The sequence below is a fragment of the Aulostomus chinensis genome, chromosome 1, assembly GCF_037954235.1.
Source record: "Aulostomus chinensis isolate RoL2024-O1b breed Wild chromosome 1, RoL_Achi_v1.0, whole genome shotgun sequence".
Classification (NCBI taxonomy): Eukaryota; Metazoa; Chordata; class Actinopteri; order Syngnathiformes; family Aulostomidae; genus Aulostomus; species Aulostomus chinensis.
Window position 1 is genome coordinate 18,573,621 of NC_141320.1, and position 25,308 is coordinate 18,598,928.

At 41.2% G+C, this 25,308-nt stretch overlaps 3 non-coding genes across 3 annotated transcripts; 2 read left to right on the forward strand and 1 right to left on the reverse strand.

Annotated features, from left to right (window-relative positions):
* The first annotated feature begins 10,386 nt into the window (after positions 1-10,386).
* trnal-cag (transfer RNA leucine (anticodon CAG)) lies at positions 10,387-10,469 on the forward strand. Its single transcript has one exon. It is a non-coding gene; the product is annotated as a tRNA-Leu (tRNA).
* Positions 10,470-16,444: 5,975 nt separating this feature from the next.
* trnal-uag (transfer RNA leucine (anticodon UAG)) lies at positions 16,445-16,526 on the reverse strand. The gene has a single exon. It is a non-coding gene; the product is annotated as a tRNA-Leu (tRNA).
* Positions 16,527-21,184: 4,658 nt separating this feature from the next.
* Positions 21,185-21,256, forward strand: trnaa-agc (transfer RNA alanine (anticodon AGC)). The gene has a single exon. It is a non-coding gene; the product is annotated as a tRNA-Ala (tRNA).
* Positions 21,257-25,308: the final 4,052 nt, after the last annotated feature.

A 25,308-nucleotide genomic window follows, 5' to 3' on the forward strand; every position in this document is an offset into this window, starting at 1 on the left:
TCATTAGCAATTCTTCTGACATCACTGTCACATTTTTTTGAGGTTCGTAGCAACTCTTACTACATTATTGTTGCATTATTTTAAGGTTCGTAGCAACTCTTACTAAATGACTGTCAGGATCACTTTGAGGTTGTTCGAAACTCTTACTACATTACTGTAAGCATCACTGAGTTTCTTAGCAACTATCACTACATTACTGTTAGCATCATCTTGAGTTCATTAGCAATTCTTCCGACATCACTGTCGCAATATTTTGAGGTTCGTAGCAACACTTACTACATGACTGTTAGCATCACTTTGAGGTTATTCGAAAGTTTCACTCCATTACTGTTATCATCATTTTGAGTTCATTAGCAATTCTTACTACATCACTGTCGCATCATTTTGAGATCATTAGCAATTCTTCCGACATCACACTCACATTATTTTGAGGTTCGTAGCAACTCTTACTACATTATTGTTGCATTATTTTAAGGTTCCTAGCAACTCTTACTACATTACTGTCAGCATCACTTTGAGTTTATTAGCAACTATCACTACATTACTGTTAGCATCATTTTGAGTTGTTGAGCAATTCTCAAAAAATCACTGTAGCACTGAACTGAGTTCATTAGCAACTCTTACTAAATGACTGTCAGCATCACTTTGAGGTTGTTCGAAACTCTTACTACATTACTGTAAGCATCACTGAGTTTCTTAGCAACTATCACTACATTACTGTTAGCATCATCTTGAGTTCATTAGCAATTCTTCCGACATCACTGTTGCAACATTTTGAGGTTCGTAGCAACACTTACTACATGACTGTAAGCATCACTTTAAGGTTATTCGAAACACTTACTACATTGCTGTAAGCATCACTGAGTTGATTAGCAACTATCACTACATTACTGTTAGCATCATTTTGAGTTCATTAGCATTTCTTCCGACATCACTGTCGCAATATTTTGAGGTTCGTAGCAACTCTTACTACATTACTGTCGCATTATTTTGAGGTTCGTAGCAACTTTTACTACATTACTGTCACATTATTTTGAGGTTCGTAGCAACTCTTACTACATGACTGTCAGCATCACTTTGAGGTTATTCGAAAGTTTCACTCCATTACTGTTAGCATCATTTTGAGTTCATTTGCAATTCTTACTACATCACTGTCGCATCATTTTGAGATCATTAGCAATTATTCCGACATCACTGTCGCAATATTTTGAGGTTCGTAGCAACTCTTACTACATTATTGTTGCATTATTTTAAGGTTCGTAGCAACTCTTACTCCATTACTGTCAGCATCACTTTGAGTTTATTCGCAACTATCATTTCAATACTGTTAGCATCATTTTGAGTTGTTGAGCAATTCTCACGACATCACTGTAGCATTAAATTGAGTTCATTAGCAACTCTTACTAAATGACTGTCAGCATCACTTTGAGGTTGTTCGAAACTCTTCCTACATTACTGTAAGCATCACTGAGTTTCTTAGCAACTATCACTACATTACTGTTAGCATCATCTTGAGTTCATTAGCAATTCTTCCGACATCACTGTCGCAATATTTTGAGGTTCGTAGCAACTTTTACTACATCACTGTCGCATCATTTTGACATCATTAGCAATTCTTCAGACATCACTGTCGCAATATTTTGAGGTTCGTAGCAACTCTTACTACATTATTGTTGCATTATTTTGAGGTTCGTAGCAACTCTTACTACATGACTGTCAGCATCACTTTGAGGTTATTCGAAAGTTTCACTCCATTACTGTTAGCATCATTTTGAGTTCATTAGCAATTCTACTACATCACTGTCGCATCATTTTGAGATCATTAGCAATTCTTCCGACATCACTGTCGCAATATTTTGAGGTTCGTAGCAACTCTTACTACATTATTGTTGCATCATTTTAAGTTCATAAGCAACTCTTACTACATTACTGTCAGCATCACTTTGAGTTTATTAGCAACTATCACTACATGACTGTTAGCATCATTTTGAGTTGTTAAACAATTCTCACGAAATCACTGTAGCATTGAACTGAGTTCATTAGCAACTCTTACTAAATGACTGTCAGCATCACTTTTAGGTTGTTCGAAACTCTTCCTACATTTCTGTAAGCATCACTGAGTTTCTTAGCAACTATCACTACATTATTGTTAGCATCATCTTGAGTTCATTTGCAATTCTTCCGACATCACTGTCGCAATATTTTGAGGTTCGTAGCAACTTTTACTACATTACTTTCGCATTATTTTGAGGTTTGTAGCAACTCTTACTACATGACTGTAAGCATCACTTTGAGGTTATTCGAAACACTTACTACATTACTGTAAGCATCACTGAGTTGATTAGCAACTATCACTACATTACTGTTAGCATCATCTTGAGTTCATTAGCAATTCTTCCGACATCACTGTCGCAATATTTTGAGGTTCGTAGCAACTTTTACTACATGACTGTCGCATTATTTTGAGGTTCGTAGCAACTCTTACTACATGACTGTCAGCATCACTTTGAGGTTATTCGAAAGTTTCACTCCATTACAGTTAGCATCATTTTGAGTTCATTAGCAATTCTTACTAAATCACTGTCGCATCATTTTGACATCATTAGCAATTCTTCTGACATCTCTGTCACATTATTTTGAGGTTCGTAGCAACTCTTACTACATTATTGTTGCATTATTTTAAGGTTCATAGCAACTCTTACTAAATGACTGTCAGCATCACTTTGAGGTTGTTCGAAACTCTTACTACATTACTGTAAGCATCACTGAGTTTCTTAGCAACTATCACTACATTACTGTTAGCATCATCTTGAGTTCATTAGCAATTCTTCCGACATCACTGTCGCAATATTTTGAGGTTCGTAGCAACACTTACTACATGACTGTTAGCATCACTTTGAGGTTATTCGAAAGTTTCACTCCATTACTGTTATCATCATTTTGAGTTCATTAGCAATTCTTACTCCATCACTGTCGCATCATTTTGAGATCATTAGCAATTCTTCCGACATCACACTCACATTATTTTGAGGTTCGTAGCAACTCTTACTACATTATTGTTGCATTATTTTAAGGTTCCGAGCAACTCTTACTACATTACTGTCAGCATCACTTTGAGTTTATTAGCAACTATCACTACATTACTGTTAGCATCATTTTGAGTTGTTGAGCAATTCTCACAAAATCACTGTAGCACTGAACTGAGTTCATTAGCAACTCTTACTAAATGACTGTCAGCATCACTTTGAGGTTGTTCGAAACTCTTACTACATTACTGTAAGCATCACTGAGTTTCTTAGCAACTATCACTACATTACTGTTAGCATCATTTTGAGTTCATTAGCAATTCTTCCGACATCACTGTTGCAATATTTTGAGGTTCGTAGCAACACTTACTACATGACTGTAAGCATCACTTTGAGGTTATTCGAAACACTTACTACATTGCTGTAAGCATCACTGAGTTTATTAGCAACTATCACTACATTACTGTTAGCATCATTTTGAGTTTATGAGCAATTCTCACGACATCACTGGAGCATTAAATTGAGTTCATTAGCAACTCTGACTAAATGACTGTCAGCATCACTTTGAGGTTGTTCGAAACTCTTACTACATTACTGTAAGCATCACTGAGTTTCTTAGCAACTATCACTACATTACTGTTAGCATCATCTTGAGTTCATTAGCAATTCTTCCGACATCACTGTCGCAATATTTTGAGGTTCGTAGCAACACTTACTACATGACTGTTAGCATCACTTTGAGGTTATTCGAAAGTTTCACTCCATTACTGTTATCATCATTTTGAGTTCATTAGCAATTCTTACTACATCACTGTCGCATCATTTTGAGATCATTAGCAATTCTTCCGACATCACACTCACATTATTTTGAGGTTCGTAGCAACTCTTACTACATTATTGTTGCATTATTTTAAGGTTCCTAGCAACTCTTACTACATTACTGTCAGCATCACTTTGAGTTTATTAGCAACTATCACTACATTACTGTTAGCATCATTTTGAGTTGTTGAGCAATTCTCAAAAAATCACTGTAGCACTGAACTGAGTTCATTAGCAACTCTTACTAAATGACTGTCAGCATCACTTTGAGGTTGTTCGAAACTCTTACTACATTACTGTAAGCATCACTGAGTTTCTTAGCAACTATCACTACATTACTGTTAGCATCATCTTGAGTTCATTAGCAATTCTTCCGACATCACTGTTGCAACATTTTGAGGTTCGTAGCAACACTTACTACATGACTGTAAGCATCACTTTAAGGTTATTCGAAACACTTACTACATTGCTGTAAGCATCACTGAGTTGATTAGCAACTATCACTACATTACTGTTAGCATCATTTTGAGTTCATTAGCATTTCTTCCGACATCACTGTCGCAATATTTTGAGGTTCGTAGCAACTCTTACTACATTACTGTCGCATTATTTTGAGGTTCGTAGCAACTTTTACTACATTACTGTCACATTATTTTGAGGTTCGTAGCAACTCTTACTACATGACTGTCAGCATCACTTTGAGGTTATTCGAAAGTTTCACTCCATTACTGTTAGCATCATTTTGAGTTCATTTGCAATTCTTACTACATCACTGTCGCATCATTTTGAGATCATTAGCAATTATTCCGACATCACTGTCGCAATATTTTGAGGTTCGTAGCAACTCTTACTACATTATTGTTGCATTATTTTAAGGTTCGTAGCAACTCTTACTCCATTACTGTCAGCATCACTTTGAGTTTATTCGCAACTATCATTTCAATACTGTTAGCATCATTTTGAGTTGTTGAGCAATTCTCACGACATCACTGTAGCATTAAATTGAGTTCATTAGCAACTCTTACTAAATGACTGTCAGCATCACTTTGAGGTTGTTCGAAACTCTTCCTACATTACTGTAAGCATCACTGAGTTTCTTAGCAACTATCACTACATTACTGTTAGCATCATCTTGAGTTCATTAGCAATTCTTCCGACATCACTGTCGCAATATTTTGAGGTTCGTAGCAACTTTTACTACATCACTGTCGCATCATTTTGACATCATTAGCAATTCTTCAGACATCACTGTCGCAATATTTTGAGGTTCGTAGCAACTCTTACTACATTATTGTTGCATTATTTTGAGGTTCGTAGCAACTCTTACTACATGACTGTCAGCATCACTTTGACGTTATTCGAAAGTTTCACTCCATTACTGTTAGCATCATTTTGAGTTCATTAGCAATTCTACTACATCACTGTCGCATCATTTTGAGATCATTAGCAATTCTTCCGACATCACTGTCGCAATATTTTGAGGTTCGTAGCAACTCTTACTACATTATTGTTGCATCATTTTAAGTTCATTAGCAACTCTTACTACATTACTGTCAGCATCACTTTGAGTTTATTAGCAACTATCACTACATGACTGTTAGCATCATTTTGAGTTGTTAAACAATTCTCACGAAATCACTGTAGCATTGAACTGAGTTCATTAGCAACTCTTACTAAATGACTGTCAGCATCACTTTTAGGTTGTTCGAAACTCTTCCTACATTTCTGTAAGCATCACTGAGTTTCTTAGCAACTATCACTACATTATTGTTAGCATCATCTTGAGTTAATTTGCAATTCTTCCGACATCACTGTCGCAATATTTTGAGGTTCGTAGCAACTTTTACTACATTACTTTCGCATTATTTTGAGGTTTGTAGCAACTCTTACTACATGACTGTCAGCATCACTTTGAGGTTATTCGAAACACTTACTACATTACTGTAAGCATCACTGAGTTGATTAGCAACTATCACTACATTACTGTTAGCATCATCTTGAGTTCATTAGCAATTCTTCCGACATCACTGTCGCAATATTTTGAGGTTCGTAGCAACTTTTACTACATGACTGTCGCATTATTTTGAGGTTCGTAGCAACTCTTACTACATGACTGTCAGCATCACTTTGAGGTTATTCGAAAGTTTCACTCCATTACAGTTAGCATCATTTTGAGTTCATTAGCAATTCTTACTAAATCACTGTCGCATCATTTTGACATCATTAGCAATTCTTCTGACATCACTGTCACATTATTTTGAGGTTCGTAGCAACTCTTACTACATTATTGTTGCATTATTTTAAGGTTCATAGCAACTCTTACTAAATGACTGTCAGCATCACTTTGAGGTTGTTCGAAACTCTTACTACATTACTGTAAGCATCACTGAGTTTCTTAGCAACTATCACTACATTACTGTTAGCATCATCTTGAGTTCATTAGCAATTCTTCCGACATCACTGTCACATCATTTTGAGATCATTAGCAGTTCTTCCGACATCACTGTCGCAATATTTTGAGGTTCGTAGCAACTCTTACTACATTACTGTCAGCATCATTTTGAGTTCATGAGTAATTCTCACGACATCACTGTAGCATTGAATTGAGTTCATTAGCAACTCTTACTAAATGACTGTCAGCATCACTTTGAGGTTGTTCGAAACTCTTCCTACATTACTGTAAGCATCACTGAGTTTCTTTGCAACTATCACTACATTACTGTTAGCATCATCTTGAGTTCATTAGCAATTCTTCCGACATCACTTTCGCAATATTTTGAGGTTCGTAGCAACTTTTACTACATTACTGTTGCATTATTTTGAGGTTCGTAGCAACACTTACTACATAACTGTAAGTATCACTTTGAGGTTATTTGAAAGTTTCACTCCATTACTGTTAGCATCATTTTGAGTTCATTAGCAATTCTTACTACATCACTGTCGCAATATTTTGAGGTTCGTAGCAACTCTTACTACATTATTGTTGCATTATTTTAAGGTTCGTAGCAACTCTTACTACATTACTGTAAGCATCACTGAGTTTCTTAGCAACTATCACTACATGACTGTTAGCATCATTTTAAGTTCATTAGCAATTCTTACTACATCACTGTCACATCATTTTGAGATCATTAGCATTTCTTCCGACATCACTGTCGCAATATTTTGAGGTTCGTAGCAACTCTTACTACATGACTGTCAGCATCACTTTGAGGTTATTCGAAAGTTTCACTCCATTACTGTTAGCATCATTTTGAGTTCATTAGCAATTCTTACTACATCACTGTCGCATCATTTTGAGATCATTAGCAATTCTTCCGACATCACTGTCGCAATATTTTGATGTTCGTAGCAACTCTTACTACATTATTGTTGCATTATTTTAAGGTTCCTAGCAACTCTTACTACATTACTGTCAGCATCACTTTGAGTTTATTAGCAACTATCACTACATTACTGTTAGCATCATTTTGAGTTGTTGAGCAATTCTCACAAAATCACTGTAGCACTGAACTGAGTTCATTAGCAACTCTTACTAAATGACTGTCAGCATCACTTTGAGGTTGTTCGAAACTCTTACTACATTACTGTAAGCATCACTGAGTTTCTTAGCAACTATCACTACATGACTGTTAGCATCATTTTGAGTTCATTAGCAATTCTTCCGACATCACTGTTGCAATATTTTGAGGTTCGTAGCAACACTTACTACATGACTGTAAGCATCACTTTGAGGTTATTCGAAACACTTACTACATTGCTGTAAGCATCACTGAGTTTATTAGCAACTATCACTACATTACTGTTAGCATCATTTTGAGTTTATGAGCAATTCTCACGACATCACTGGAGCATTAAATTGAGTTCATTAGCAACTCTGACTAAATGACTGTCAGCATCACTTTGAGGTTGTTCGAAACTCTTACTACATTACTGTAAGCATCACTGAGTTTCTTAGCAACTATCACTACATTACTGTTAGCATCATCTTGAGTTCATTAGCAATTCTTCCGACATCACTGTCGCAATATTTTGAGGTTCGTAGCAACTTTTACTACATCACTGTCGCATCATTTTGACATCATTAGCAATTCTTCCGACATCACTGTCACATTATTTTGAGGTTCGTAGCAACTCTTACTACATCACTGTCGCATCATTTTGACATCATTAGCAATTCTTCCGACATCACTGTCACATTATTTTGAGGTTCGTAGCAACTCTTACTACATGACTGTCAGCATCACTTTGAGGTTATTCGAAAGTTTCACTCCATTACTGTTAGCATCATTTTGAGTTCATTAGCAATTCTTACTACATCACTGTCGCAATATTTTGAGGTTCGTAGCATCTCTTACTACATTATTGTTGCATTATTTTAAGGTTCGTAGCAACTCTTACTACATTTCTGTAAGCATCACTGAGTTTCTTAGCAAGTATCACTACATTACTGTTAGCATCATTTTAAGTTCATTAGCAATTCTTACTACATCACTGTCACATCATTTTGAGATCATTAGCAGTTCTTCCGACATCACTGTCGCAATATTTTGAGGTTCGTAGCAACTCTTACTACATTACTGTCAGCATCATTTTGAGTTCATGAGTAATTCTCACGACATCACTGTAGCATTGAATTGAGTTCATTAGCAACTCTTACTAAATGACTGTCAGCATCACTTTGAGGTTGTTCGAAACTCTTCCTACATTACTGTAAGCATCACTGAGTTTCTTTGCAACTATCACTACATTACTGTTAGCATCATCTTGAGTTCATTAGCAATTCTTCCGACATCACTTTCGCAATATTTTGAGGTTCGTAGCAACTTTTACTACATTACTGTTGCATTATTTTGAGGTTCGTAGCAACACTTACTACATAACTGTAAGTAGCACTTTGAGGTTATTTGAAAGTTTCACTCCATTACTGTTAGCATCATTTTGAGTTCATTAGCAATTCTTACTACATCACTGTCGCAATATTTTGAGGTTCGTAGCAACTCTTACTACATTATTGTTGCATTATTTTAAGGTTCGTAGCAACTCTTACTACATTACTGTAAGCATCACTGAGTTTCTTAGCAACTATCACTACATGACTGTTAGCATCATTTTAAGTTCATTAGCAATTCTTACTACATCACTGTCACATCATTTTGAGATCATTAGCAGTTCTTCCGACATCACTGTCGCAATATTTTGAGGTTCGTAGCAACTCTTACTACATGACTGTCAGCATCACTTTGAGGTTATTCGAAAGTTTCACTCCATTACTGTTAGCATCATTTTGAGTTCATTAGCAATTCTTACTACATCACTGTCGCATCATTTTGAGATCATTAGCAATTCTTCCGACATCACTGTCGCAATATTTTGATGTTCGTAGCAACTCTTACTACATTATTGTTGCATTATTTTAAGGTTCGTAGCAACTCTTACTACATTACTGTCAGCATCACTTTGAGTTTATTAGCAACTATCACTACATTACTGTTAGCATCATTTTGAGTTGTTGAGCAATTCTCACGACATCACTGTAGCATTAAATTGAGTTCATTAGCAACTCTTACTAAATTACTGTCAGCATCACTTTGAGGTTGTTCGAAACTCTTCCTACATTACTGTAAGCATCACTGAGTTTCTTAGCAACTATCGCTACATGACTGTTAGCATCATCTTGAGTTCATTAGCAATTCTTCCGACATCACTGTCGCAATATTTTGAGGTTCGTAGCAACTTTTACTACATTACTGTCGCATTATTTTGAGGTTCGTAGCAACTCTTACTACATGACTGTAAGCGTCACTTTGAGGTTATTCGAAACACTTACTACATTACTGTAAGCATCACTGAATTGATTAGCAACTATCACTACATTACTGTTAGCATCATTTTTAGTTCATTAGCATTTCTTCCGACATCACTGTCGCAATATTTTGAGGTTCGTAGCAACTTTTCCTACATTACTGTCGCATTTTTTTTAGGTTCGTAGCAACTCTTACTACATGACTCTCAGCATCACTTTGAGGTTATTCGAAAGTTAGGTTCACCTCTGGGTTACGGGCCCAGCACGCTTCCTCTGCGCCACTCTGCTCTACCATTGACTGAACAGGCCTTGTTTTAGGAGAGCCTTATCTGTCTTTGTCTCTGCCCTGCTCTCCTGCTCTCTTTCCCCCCAACCGGTCAAAGCAGAAGGCCGTCCCCACTGATCCTGGATCTGCTCCACGTTCCTGCCTGTTAAAAGGAAGGTTTTCATCACCACTGTTGCAGGATGTGCTGCTGGTGGAGAATTGTTGATGTAGATTCATTGAAGGAGTTTGGTGCTGGACCTGCTCTACTAGTAAAGAGTCATGAGAGAACTTTTGTTGTGACTTGACACACACACACACACACACACACACACACACACACACACACACACACACACACACACACACACACACATTCATTTCTTCCTGCCATGAACACAGACTGTGTGTTTAATGTTAACAAAAATTCTACTTTGTCAGTGAAGTAATTCAGTCTCCAACTTTCAGTTTCTGTCAGGATGGCCGAGCGGTCTAAGGCGCTGCGTTCAGGTCGCAGTCTCTCCTGGAGGCGTGGGTTCAAATCCCACTTCTGACAAAGGACATTTTCTCCACATTCCTATGCATCCACAGTGGTACATTCCAAACCCAGTTGAAGCTGCTCTCCACTGATGGGAGTGAGTGGTTGAACTGGCAGCAGAGGAGGCAAAAGAGCTTCCCTGTGACAGTCCAACATCGCCTGGTTTCCTCCAACATGGAGCAGCCACCAAACTCTAACTTCAATGTTGGATCAAAGTCTGCTGAAGAAATGTGTTTGGTTCAAAAACCCATTTGTGTTCATCCTTCAATTCACATTTTGTCCATTAACTTCATCATCAGAGTCTCCATCTCATCACATGACTAAAGTCTGGGTTCTGTGTTGGTGGTAAACATCCTTCCACTCACCCAGGCTCCTCACTGGTCTGCACACAGAAATGCATATTTTACTGGTTTAACCAGTTCCTCAAGTAGTTTAGGAAAAAAGACACTTTGTTAGCTCCTGTAAAGGTCCCACTTTGAGTCGTAACACTTTTTTCCTGACTGCTTGACGTCTCAGTCAGAACAGCTGAGATGAGAACTGAATGTCTGGATTTCTTCCTGACATCATCAGGGTCTGAGGAGCTCATTAAAAAAAGGATTCAGCAGATGGGAGTTAGAACTTGGAGACCAAAGGAAGAACCTCCAAATTCAGGACCCTGAGATCAAAGTGAACACTCTGATCTCAGAGGTCTGGGATATTTCACATCCTGATGGCCCTCCAAAATAAGAGCACTGTCTCACTGTCTAAAAATTATCATTTGTTTGTGAAAAAATCAGGGTAGGTTTGTCAGACTTTGTCAGACCTTTACCCAAATCATCATTTGTTTGTGGAAATTAGATCCAGAAAACCACTGCAGTCCCTCATACATGATTAGTGCCATAGTTTGTCTCACTTGTTTCATCTTTGATGGTTCCATGGTGGAATGGTGAGCACTCTGGACTCTGAATCCAGTGATCCCAGTTCAAACCTCAGTGGGGCCTCCAGCAGGTCTCTGACAGGTGTTGATAGAGGAGTTGTGGCTGCTGACTACAGTGGAAGACACCATCAACAATGATGTGTAGGAGCTCTCAGCTCCTTCAGTCACATGACTGGGCCATCCTGTCATGTGACTGATGTCACTTGGCAGGACTGCCATTGCATTATTAATTCTATAACATCTGAGATTAAAATCTATGGAATTACAACCAACAAGCAGCCAAACACCTGATCAGATGCTCCTTCATCAGGCTGAGAAGAATCAATCTAAACTGGGATGAAGAAAATTAACTGAGAGGAGAAACCTCCTGATTGGATGACATGGACCCACCTGATCCATGTCAGCCTTGTTGGAGCAGAAAGAGGTGGATCAGAGGAATCAGTGGATCAAGACTCAAGTGGCAGATGAAGAATCTCTGTATTCACAATGGAGTCAGAGAAATCTTCCAACGTGAGAGAACGTGACAGACCATTTTATACTGAAGACAGGCTGTGTGTGTGTGTGTGTGTGTGTGTGTGTGTGTGTGTGTGTGTCCCTACTGACTGGAAACTGAATAATAACCAGACTAACTTTTATCTTTGACCAAGTCTGGTTGACTCACTAAATTCATAACTAAAGTGATTATTTAATTAATAAACAGAACATTTGTCTGAAGTCATGATCAAATTCATGTAAAATCTGAGCAACGAGGGTTTGAAAATGTTCAAATGAGTCAAAACAATGTCCTGGGATCAACAGGGACCTTTAGATCCACACCAATCTTCCCTGACCTCATAGAAACTGGAACCTTTTAACAAATAAATTCAAATTCAACTCAGCAGCAACTCTAGAACAGTCGCTAACTTGCTAATTCCTGTTAGCTCCAGATCAGACAATGCAGGCTCACCTTCACGCTTGGTTGTACGACCGCCACCAGTTGAAGCTTCTCTGGTTCAACAAACTCTGGGGACTCAAGACACAAGTCAGCACCGGTGCAGGTCCAGATCCAGATGTTAGCTGAGGGGGACAATGGCTTAAGGGAGCTCCAGGGAGCTGGTTTGAACTGGTCCCTCATCTCTGTGAGTAGAAACCATCTGAGGTGGAGGGGGAAGGTCTGCTTTGACCTCCTGATCTCCCAGTAAAGCCAGTATAGATGTTGAGCTTGGAGGAGTTGATGGCCTCCTTCATCTTCTTGTTGGAAGTGTTTGCTAAACTCAGCACCACCACAGATCAGAGGAACGTCCACTTGTCAGCTGGACACTGGAGTTTCTAGTGACCTGCAGGATCTTAGTTGTGGTGGCAGCAGGCCTGTTCCAAGAGCTTTGCTCACATTCCTGATCAGGCTCCATAATGGTTCTGGACCACTGAGTGATAGAAGCTGATCCTGGGGGTGGACTGTCTTTAGGGGGCTGAGGTGTCTGGTGGTCTTGGTGGACCCTCTGCATCTCAAGCTGAGACCACAGAGTCCTGTGTTCTTGAGTCATTGTCTATAGTCTCTGTTGTTGGAGAGCTCAGTGTGGTCCCTGATGGTCAAGTGGCTAGGATTTGGCACTCTCACCGCCATGGCCTGAGTTCGATTCCCGGTCAGGGAATGAGTTAATTAGAGGTTGAGGGAGAGGTGATCAGGTGGTCCACATGATGGTGGAGGTGATGAAGTGTGAATCCATCATGGCTCCACTCTCACCCCCATTGTAGAGTTCTTGGTTCACTCTGCCATGGCCCCATGTTGAAGGGTGACTGTCTCATTCAGGTCCAACCCTTTGTTAGACCCTATGAAGTCACTGACTCCTGCAAGGACAAACTCTGTAATCCTCCTTTGTAGCTTTGGCTCCTTGCAGCACAGAAAGTCCATTCACTGATGTAGGAACTGGAAAACTTAGAGCTTCGGTCCTTGGTTCCTTCCTCCATTGAGCAGAACAAACACAGAACAGAGAGCAGTTCCTCCTACAGTTCTCAGAAAGTCTGAGGGCACCAAAGAAAGGAGGGAAATGCAATCAATGTTGAATTCATTTACATTTCTTATATTTGATCAAAGATAGAACTTAATAAGCTGCCATCGACCTTGATGACCAACTCCTTCACTGTGTAGTTCAAAGTCCCTGGTTTGATTTGTGTCAGGACTTCAGAAGCTCCAATCCTCTCTAAGGTCCAGTGAGAGTGGAAGAGATTATAAATGAGAGAAGCAGGGCCCTCCCTCAGAACTGAACCAGCTCAGTTGGGAGAGCGTTAGACTGAAGATCTAAAGGTCCCTGGTCCGATCCCAGGTTTCAGCAGAGGAGCAGCATTGACTTTACTTTCCAGTGGAGGAACTGCAGACATGAAGGAAACTAACATCTTGTCCTGTGCATTCTTGTGACATTCAGGACATTTTTGGAGCCTCTTGTTGGATTTTGCCACAGAGAATCAGAGCCAATCAAAAGCATGGTGGACTTTAACATGGAGGACTGAACAAGTCAAGAAAGCATCAGTTTGACCTTCACAGGTGTTTCTGTTCCTGTCTCAATGCTGTAGAAAGAGCCTGAGGAGCTCAGACGGTAGAGCATCAGACATTTAATCTGAGGGTCCAGGGTTCAAGTCCCTGTTCAGGTGCTGTGGAGGTTCCAGTGTTTGACAACATGGTACTGGATGAAGTTTAGTGTTGAACAAACTGTCATCATCAAAAGTAGAAGTGTTCTTGTCTTGCTACTGTGAGACAGTCGCTAGAAAAGTGACCAATAATAATTTCATGTGGCATGCAATTAACAAAAGACTACAAATAACACTGGTCAAGTCAGTTTTATTTGTATTGCGCCAAATCACAACAAAAGTTCTCTCATGACTCTTTACTAGTAGAGCAGGTCCAGCACCAAACTCCTTCAATGAACCTCCACCCAACAATTCTCCACCAGCAGCACATCCTGCAACAGCGGCGACAAAAACCTTCCTTTTAACAGACAGGAACGTCGAGCAGATCCAGGATCAGTGGGGACGGCCTTCTGCTTTGACCGGTTGGAGGGAAAGAGAGCAGGAGAGCGGGGCAGAGACAAAGACAGATAATGGAGGAAGACAGATATGCAGAAGGAAAGAGTGGGACAGAGATAAAGAGAGAGAGAAGTGAAGAGACTGATGAACAGACGGTGAGAAGGTGGAGCTACGGGTGGCAGCTTGAGCCTCTTCAGGTCTGCAGCCTCCTCCAGCAGCACCAGGATCTGGGATGAGGGGAGCCTGAAGGCTCTGGAGAAGGAGACGAGTTAGTAATACATATGAGTATGATTTATGTATGACAAATATAGGAGGACAGAGAGGAGGAGAGAGAAGCCCAGTGCACCATGGGAGATCCCCCAGCAGTCTAAGCCTTTAGCAGCATATCTAAGGGCCAGCCTAAGCAGCCCAACTATAAGCCTGATCAAAAAGGAAGGTCTTTCGTCTGCTCTTATAGGTCAAGAGGGTGTCTGCATCCTGGACTGAAACTGGGAGACGGTTCCACAGGAGGGGAGCCTGATAGCTGAAGGCTCTGGCTCCATTCTACTTTTAGAACTCCAGGAACCAACAGTAACCCTGCATCCTGGGAGTGAAGGGTTCTAGCTGGATAATAGGGGACTAGGAGCTCTGTCAGGTATGAAGGAGCCTGACTGTTGAGGACTTTGATGGTAGAAGGAGAATTTTGAATTCTCTTCTAAATTTGACAGGGAGCCATGCAGAGAGGCCAGTACAGGAGAGACATGGTCTCTTCTACTAGTTCTAGTCAGGCAGCAGCGTTCTGGACCAGCTGGAGAGTCTTTAGGGACCTCCTGGTGCAGCCTGATAGGAGGGAATTGCAGTAATCCAGCCTGGAAGTGACAAAGGCATGGACTAGTTCTTCTGCATCTTTTTGAGACAGGATGTGTCTGGTCTCAGCAATGTTTCACAAATGAAAGAAAGCAGTCCTCGAAATTTGCTGAATGTGGGCATGAAAGGACAGATCCTGATCAAAGAGAACTCCTAGGTTCCTTAGGGTGGTGCTGGGGGCCAAGGTGATACCTTCCAGGGTACCTGTCTCATTAGATAAACTTGTAAAGTGTCATGAGATAACTTCTGTTGGGATTTGGCACAAAATAAATAAAATTGACTTGACGACTTTGAAGTTAGATTTAAATTTAAAGTAGAAAACTCTTCCCTCTTCAAACCTGTCACTCAGTGTTGTAAACTGTTTCAAACAAATTCTACTGTTCAACAGTTCAAGTGTTTCTAATGAAGCTGAATGTTCTCCTCTACTTTCCTCAATTGGGTTTCTTTCATGTCCTCCTGAGATCAAAGACAGAATTCTAGCTACTGTCAAAGCCCTGATGACATCATCAGGAATTCTGACTTTGATCTGGAGACTCTTGCTTTAATCTGAATTTGATCTGACTAATGTTTTAGTTTAGGTTGCATGATGCCGACCACCTCATTTCTCCTGATGGACTGGTGACCTGTCCAGGGTGAACCCTGCCTCTTGAACAATGTCACCTGGGATCACCCCCCCCCCCCGTGACCCTTAAAGGATAAGAATAGAAAGTGGATGGATGACTTCTCCAGTAACGTCCTGCTCTCATTGGTCTGTCTTCATTTTGACTCCTCCCACTGCCACAATGACCAGCCTTTATACTCCCTGGTTGCTGCAGGCCTCAACACCAGCCTGTGGTTGTGAGCAGGGCAGAACAGAACTGACAGTATCTCCCATGCAGGACCTGGGTCAGCACCTGGTGCCAGCTGGGGCACCGCTTTAACCTGGACCCCTAGAAGATCTTCTCCAGGAACTCGCCTTTTTCAATCGAAACAGCGTGAAACTTCAAGTAAAGAATTAAAATTATTTAATTCACAATGAGGCCTCTGTCATAAAACAAAATGAACAACTGACTACCTCACCATGACTTCACTCTGATAACCAGGCGGTAACCTAGTAGTCAGAGCAGCGATGCTCAGGTCTGTGGACTCACAGGAGGATTCTTCTTCTGGTCACAGGTTTGAAGACCTCAGTGGAAGAGAGAGGAGAGGCTGTGAGAAACCTGCCACACCTCTCCAGTGACCTGGGACATGATGGCAGTGGTGGGATTTGAACCCACGCCTCCTCAGAGACTGGAGCCTAAATCCAGCGCCTTAGACCACTCGGCCACACTACCTCACTGAGCTGTTCTCTGAGTTGGTCTGCTAAAGGCATGTTGAAGAGGAAGTAACATCATGATATCAAACTTATTCTGAAGGGGGACCCCTTCCTTCCACGGTCACAGGAAGTGACGACAGCGCTGCTAGAAGTAGGAAAGAAATGGTAAAAGGACTCAGTTTGTACAGAGCCTTTCTACCTCAGCAGCACTCAAGGAGCTGAACAATGTCCTCTCATTCACACACTCACACACTGATGCTGAAGGCTGCCATGCAAGGAGCCAATCTACTCATCAGAAGTATTTGGGGGTTCAGTATCTCACTCAAGGACACTTTGACATGGTCACCAGGGGTAGTGAGGATGGAACTGGACCCTGGTATCTGCAACGACTCCATCAACTCCTAATCTAGCAGCTCTGCTGGGTCCAACTATTTTACAGAACATTTGACAAACCTGTGGAGCAGTGAGGACACACATGAGTTGATCACATGATCTACTGAAGCACCATTTTACCTGCCACTGAGGTCACCAACATGAGCTGGAGTTGGGACTCTTGAACTGAACCTGGTATCACAGCGACACCTACTGCTGCAAAATGGAACAGCAACATTGAACCAAGTACAGGATTGGAGGGAGACTGATGGTTGCTGTTTGGGTTTTTGAAGGACAAGGAGGGCGTGGGTTCAAGCTTGATTCTCAGAGACGATTTCCCCAACCTCTACATTGGCATCTACACTGTCATCCAGTCATGTGACTGAAGTCATCCAGTCATGTGACTGAAGTCATCCAGTCATGTGACTGAAGTCATCCATTCATGTCAGTGATGTCACTTGGCAGGACTCTCATTGCCGTCTCATTCCAGAAAAGAATCCAGACTCCACCTGTGGCTCCATGATAACTGAGGGACCTCTGGTTGGAGGCTGGACGATGATGCAGCAAGAACAAATACCAGTGCCAACCAGATCAATTTAATGGCAGTTTTTGTAGTGATTTGATGCCTCATGAGGAGAAAATTTGGGCACAAATGTTGGACAAGAGTGTTTGTGGAGGGGTGTTTTTGTTGTTGTTGCAGTGTTGTAAGTCACTGTACCTGCAGCTAAAAGATTGAACTTTCTCCAAATGTCCTCAAGATGGTTTCCAATGACATCAGTTGTCACAAGAGGAAGCCTGCATGTAAACACACTCATGAGGAGAACACACACTTGAGAGACATTTGTCTTGCAAATCTTCCCAGATCAGGAAAACATGAAACAACACAACAGAAAAATGTCCTTTGTCCATTCTGTGTTGGTGTGACTCAAACTGAGTAGATAATGCAATTTATCATGGTCGTTCAGACCCAACTTGGAGGTTCTGGTTTTAGAAAGCGTTTTTCAGATAATGCAGCAGGAAATGAACTCAGTTAACCTGACATAATGGAGCCATCATTGGATATGACGGTGAGGGGGCTGATCTTATTTTCTCTGAGGTCACCATGGAAAGATCCACCTGGTACCACTTACTGATCTTTATATTGACGTATTGATCACTGATCAAACACTGAATTATCTTTGAGTGTCTTCAGACTATCTTACATGAGTGTATGTTATTGTTACGATGGTTTCTCTTCCTGGTTCCTGTCAATACATGTGCAGCTGTCAAGTCTTTAATCACTTGTTGGTGCAGCCTGATAATAAACTACAAAAGTCCAGCCTAGATGGAACTCATACATGGAGTTTTAGACAACTGCTGGCCTTCATCCAGCTTTATTGATAAATATAATTGAGTATCATCTGTGTAACAATGGAAATTTATGGACTGTTTCCCAATAATATGACCTAAAGGAAGCATACATAAAGTGAAGAGTATTGGCCCCAGCACTGAACCTTGAGGAACACCATGTTTAACTTTGGTTTGTATAGAAGATTTATCATTAACGTCTACAAACTGAAATCAACCTGATGAATACGATTGAAACCACTTTAATGTTCCCTGAATGCACAGTTTAATCGTAATAATGGTACACTTCAGAATTAACGACAGCACATATACATTTGTTGTGTATGTACGCTGAACTTGAACAGTCCGTTGTCCCAATGGAGGCAAGTGAGAGTGAGGCCTGCAGCCAGACTACAAGGTCGGCGCTGCCACCCCAAGGGAGGTGGAGAGGGCAGAGGCAGGGGTCAGGAACACATGGGGGAGGGGAGGATAGTACGCGCCATTTACGTCACCAAGGCAGAAGGAGTTCTCCTGGAGGATAAACAATGGGGCAGCCGATAAGGAAGCTGTGGGTTTGGGCGGAGGAGCACACATTCCAATCTGTCTTCTCTTTCAGTCCAATCCAAATTGTAAAGTTAAATTTCTGGTCTTCAACATCACTCTCCTCTTTGCAGAGCGGCCAACTGCTCCGAGATGGTTTCCATCTTGGGTTTCAGTTCAAGAGTCTGTTGTTGCCCCGCTCTGCCAACCTCAGTCATTGCGTTGTCAATGACTGAGGTTGTGTGAGCTGCACATCACATCAAGTGTTGATGCCCACCAAGGGGTGTCTTTTCAAAAAGAGGAATATTACGCCTCCATTTCACACAGACAAGACGGCAAATTTGGCACATTTTCTGTCTAAAAAGGGCTGGAGAGAGATGGAGGGGAGGGAGGAGAGGAGACAGAGAGGTGGGGAAGAGAAGAGAGAGAGACCAGACATTATGTTTGCTGCTCCATTTTGATTGTTGCTCTCCAGCTTCAGCTCAATAAAAACCTCTTCATCACATCAGTCCTATGTGGAGCTGCGTTGTTCCAACAACACTGAGCTCTCAGCTCATAGCAGTTCTACAATAAAGGTTCCAACACAACGTTCCATTGATCCATGAACAAAGCAGGCAGTGAGACCATGATGATGTCACATCTGTCCACTGTCCAGATGTCAGAGCTGAAAATGATAGGATGCCATGTTCCCTTCAACAACAGTCCAGCAGAAAGCCACCATGAAGACCTGAGGAGGAGCAAGGCAGCTCACCACAGTCAGGAACTTCTCAGGCACAAGGGGGCTTCTCTCCGCTGGTCAGGATGGAGATTCAAGGCTCACGGGAGGTCAACAGTATTGTGACCGTGAAAAGGGGGAGAGGAGAAGTTCTGTTTCAAGTTAAAGAACAAAGAAACAAAAAAGTAAGCAGAAGAGAAAGAAAAGAGGAGAGACGGACCAGCAGCTGGAGGAGCTCACGGAAAAATAAGAAGCGCTGAAGAGCCTGAACCCAACCCAACTGTAACGGATGGTGTCGTGACTATTATAATAAACTGGTCCGCCGTGGGGGTGACCTTTGACCTGTGTGGGGCTGCTGGCCAATCAGCACCCTTTGCCGTCCTCAGTACTTCTCAGATATTCCTGTATTAAACGGGTCAACAGAGGGCAGTCATGCATCCCTCAGATCCTCCAGAGCAGGGGTTTTCAGTTAAAATTCTCCTGGGTCCAGTTTTCAAACCTCTTCAAGCTTGGGTCTGGAGGCCTAGCACAGTTTTTCATGACTGCTGATTTCAGTGATAGGCCCACGCCTGCATGTTAGCCAGCAGTCGAGCTGTGCTTTATGATCCAGGGGCATCTTTAGCCGATGGAGGTAGACTTTAAGCCTGTTGTATCAGTGTCTGTTTGGTCAACAATGAACTTTCAGATCGAATGAAGTCGCCGGCATTTCAATAATAGTTCAGTCGTATTTATTGTCTGCTTTTTTTCCACATTAACCTTAAACCTATTGTCCAGCAGGGGGCAACATAAAGAGAAGAGTGAAATGAAAATGGATTCAAAAATACTCAGAATTTACTGGCATTTGACTGCACGTATATGACTATGTGAGTGTGTGTGTGTGTGTGTGTGTGTGTGTGTTTTGAAGAAGACTTCTTGACTCCATTTTTGTTGTCACTCTTCTCTTAATGTTCAGTTTCACTCATTAAAATGAAGCAGCTTTGACGTGTGTACTTCTCTTGTGCATCAACAACTTTGGTCTTTAAGCTCCTGACAAACACACCACACGTCACTCACTCTATAGATTAAATCTGCTGATAACACAAAACACGTGACCCTGTGACCCTGCATGACGTTTTGCTCCAACTTTCCAGAACTAATAGGAGGAACAGCATGGATCGTTCTGAGCAAGAACTCTGACATCACCATCATCATGAACAAGAAGGCAGTAGGACTCAACTTCAACAAATCTGAAATGTCCCCTTAAGCTCCTGCTACTTTGAACTGATGCCTAAACCTTCAGTTTCCATTCATCACTCAGAACCTCTCACAACCACAGAAGAACAAGCAAAGGTTTGGAGCAGTAAAGCCTTCAATAATGACATCATCATGTTTGAGGGTTTTCTTCCCTCAAACTGTTTCTACCAACACAACAGAATCCTGGAAATATTTCAGGTGTTGACCTCCCAGCAGCCTGAAGGTCAACCTGCATTATCTGTTATGTTGCTGAGCAGAGGAAGGAGCTCAATGGTAGAGCGCTAGCTTAGCATGTGAGAGGTGGTGGGATCGGTGCCCTCGTTCTCCAGAAGACTTCAGCTTGTTCTGTTGTTGAGCTCTGATGAAACCACTGACTTTGAACCACACACAAAGTGAAGGAGTGACTTAAGATTGATGGCACCTGAGGAACTTCTAGGTTTCCTAAAATCAACTGGAAATTCATTCACCAGTTAAACAGTGACTCTACCAGAGGGGATGTAGCTCAGTGGTAGAGCGCATGCTGAGCATGTGTGAGGCCCTGGGTTCAATCCCCGGTATCTCCAGCTGGACCTGTGTAGCCTTCATCTTGTCAGCTAAAGTGATCCTTAAATGTGACAACAGTCGATTAACTATCAGAAGACATCTTCTCCATGATCAAGGTGGGCTAACTTTCCACAAATGTTCAAAATTACTTTTGAAAATGAAAACATAGATCAAACCTGCCCTGTCAATCACCCACAATGGGCGGGTCGTCCCACTCCCTATCAGGTTCCCCTCTCCGTGACCCAGGAGGCTCCCTCTCCCTATCAGGACTAGAAATCCATTGGGGTCTCCCTGCTCAGGTAGGAGTCCTGCCCACAACGTTAAGCTGTTGATGTTCTAGAGGAGACAACATCTGATCTTTGTTAGATCCACCAGTCAAAGGGTTTCTTTAAAGGCTGTAGCAGCTGAGAATGAGGGATTAATAACCATCTTAGTGAGGACATTTTGAAACATGATGACATTTTATTGACTTGTAGCACTGCAAAAATCATCTCCCCTCCAAAAACCCTCTTCTCCAACTCTGTACTCAAGTTGTCTCCTCATCAGGCACCACAGGATCCAGGACGTTCAGTCAAAAAATCATTAGTGATTTTAAAAATGGCCATCAGACACAAAGTAAGACTTCAAACAGGTTTACAATTTTATTTGATGTTGACACATTTTGTCCATTTTGCCTCCACACTGTCCTTCATCCCATCATTTAACATCAGGACTGCTCCCAGATCAGCTCCATGACCTCATCCCTGCACCAGAGTACCGCCCAAGTTCATCAAGGACAGCCAACATGAGCAGGTCTAGATTCACCTCCATCTTTGGAGGTTGTTGAATTTCCTCCTGAGGACCGTCAGGCTGTTTCCTTACTTTGCTGTGACCCAACAGCAGACAGCAACAAGGACTATGGTGCACTTGGTAAAATCACCATCTGGAGTCTGGAGCAAGATGCTGATGTGATCCTTTGATGAGTTTAGAATCAGTCAGAGATCAAAGACTGAAGCAGGAGATCAATGCTCAGAACCCAGAGATCAAACACAGAATTCCGACATCACACATAGAATTCAGACATCAAACACAGAATTCAGAGATCAAAGACAGAATTCAACGATCAATCAATGTGAGGAACCAGCGTCTCATGTGAAGATGCTTCTGAACTCATGAAGTGAAATCCTACCACATAGAGATGAGTGAGTCCAACTGGACCTGAACAGGAGAGAAATAAAGGAGTTATTGTTATGTAATTGTTATTTATTTCCAGGCCAGGTGAGGGTTGGATTTTATTGGTTCATGTTGAAGTGAACTGACAGTGGGACTGAGGACCTGGGCTGAAGTCCAGCTCACTGCTGGTTTAATAAAACCACCTGATTGTTTTTCCTATCAGCTCTGATCTGATGGAAGAAACAAAAAGCCAAACTTCATTCGTCCGTGTCCAAACTCCAAGTCTGTTGATGTGCAGCACTCCAGTTATTTGTTTCTTTCCAGACAGAAGCAGGTTGGTGGAGGAATAAAACCTCAACAGTGAACAAACAGCAATGAGAGAAGTGAATCCTGCACTCAGAGAAGTTGTGTCTGCACTCGCCAACCAGGAAACGCGTCTATCTTCTGTGTGACTGGGGCAGCTGCTCAGAGCTGCGTTTCTCAGCTGTGTGGGGGCGGGACTCTGTGTGTGATTGACAGGTCAACTGTCTGCCAGACAATGTTGTGGGGCACAAACACAAAATGCGAGGTGCCATTTCCATTCTGGGTCAATCAGCTCTGGGACCGTTTTGTCTTTTGAATGCGGGTAGCAGCTTGTAAAAATGCCCCGGCTCAACCACCAGACCTCTGTGTACACTGTAAAAAAAAAACTAGAAAAAAAACAGTAAAAAGTCAGTCAGCAGAGTTTCCAGACGAATACCGTCAAATTACAGTAATGAACTGTTCCACAAAATTACATGGAATAAACTGTAAAAATACACAGCAGGTTTCACAGGCCGGACTCATTAAATTACAGTCCATTTAGTGTTGATAAATGTGCATTCAATTGCAGGAAAACAGGCCCATCACGTAAAAACACATGAAGAACAAGGACCTTTCAGGTTCTTCTCTAAGTTCAGGGCTCTTACTGGTTCATTTATGAAACAAACCAGTCTATGAGCAGGAATTTCCCATTAAAAAGTTCATTTGACAGTGGAAAAGCAAGCATAGTCCATCAAAATAGCCAAGTTTAAGGTCAATCGCTGTCAATTGAAGCTATTTAGTTGTTACTTTATGAAACTGAGCCAACTTTCTACAGTGATTTCCTGTTAGATTCTGATTTCTCCAAGTATAAAAACTACAACAATGTATAAACACAGAATCTGTACTTTGAACAATAGAGAATTTCTACATATTTACAATATCAGTCCATCACTTTAGAGGATTGGAATGTAAAATAATCATTGGACAATGGAAATCATTTATCCTTGAACAAAACAACTTCAGTGCAGAGTTGATAACTGCACTTCAAACTTTGAACTGGTGTCCACATCAATGTGGAATTTGAGGAGGCCACAGCCACCAAATTTCCCAGAGTTCTTGACTATTTGCAGTCTCTTCCCTTGGAGAAGTCAAGTGGAACTACAAGACAAGGACCAGAAATCCAAGCTGCTGGTGGACCACGTGGTGCTGTGTTGATGCTACTTTCACACTCAAAGGGGATCGTGCAGGAATGTTCCACACGGTTGACCAAACTTCCATTGCAGAAGAGATTCAGGCAGTTCCACCCACGCCATGCATCCTTGTATGCTGTAAGTGTGAGGCAATACAATACAGTATGTTTCAGTGACATACATTGAGACAGAAGACCTGGTTTATTGGGTGATGTTTATTGACATGCCAATTGGATTGTGGTGCCAATATGGCTGACTTGGTCGGTGTAAATCTTATCATCAATAAACAAAGTACACACAAATGTTGAAATTACTTTTCTAGACTTTAGTCCCCAAAGGAATTTCAGGCACCTGAAAGTGACTTTCATAAATCTGTGTGTGTGTGTACAGTACATGTCCCCAAAATGGACAATAAAATTATTGGTCCCCAATCTCAAGGATAAAATGATGCTCCAGTGATGTAGTGAGAGTTGCTACAAAACTCAAAATGATGCTGTCAATAATACAGTAAGACTTGCGACTAAGATCAAAATGATGCTAAAGTGATGAAATGAGAGTTTCTTCTCAACTAAGAAATGATGCTACAGTGATGGGGTGAGAGTTGCTAAAGACCTCAAAATGATGCTACAGTGATGTAATGAGAGTTGCTACGATCCTAAAAATGATGCTGTCAGTGATGTAGTGAGAGTTGCGACTAACCTCAAAATGATGCTAAAGTGATGTAATGAGAGTTGCTACTAATCTCAAAATGATGTTACATTGATGTAGTGATAGTTGCTAAAAATCTCAAAATAAGGCTACAGTGATGTGGTTAGAGTTGCTAAAAACCTAAGAAATGATGCTACAGTGATGTGGTGAGAGTTGCTACTAATCTCAAAATTATGCTAAAGTGATGTGGTGAGAGTTGCTACTAATCTCAAAATGATGCGACAGTGATGTAGTGAGAGTTGCTACGTACCTCAAAATGATGCTACAGTGATGTGGTGAGAGTTGCTACTAATCTCAAAATGATGCGACAGTGATGTAGTGAGAGTTGCTACGTACCTCAAAATGATGCTACAGTGATGTGGTGAGAGTTGCTACTATCCTCAAAATGATGCTACAGTGATGGAGTGAGAGTTGCTTAAAATCTCAAAATGATGCTACAGTGATGTAGTGAGAGTTGCTACGGACCTAAGAAATGATACAACAGTAATGTGGTGAGAGTTGCTACGAACCTCAAAATGATGCTGACTATGATGTAATTACAGTTGCTACTAACCTCAAAATGATGCTTAGAGTGATGTAATGACAGTTGCTAAAAACCTAAGAAATGATGCTGACAGTGATGTAGTGAGAGTTGCGACTAACCTCAAAATGATGCTTATAGTGATGTCGTGAGAGTTGCTAAAAACCTCAAAATGATGCTCCAGTGATGTGGTGAGTTGCTAAAAACCTCAAAATGATGC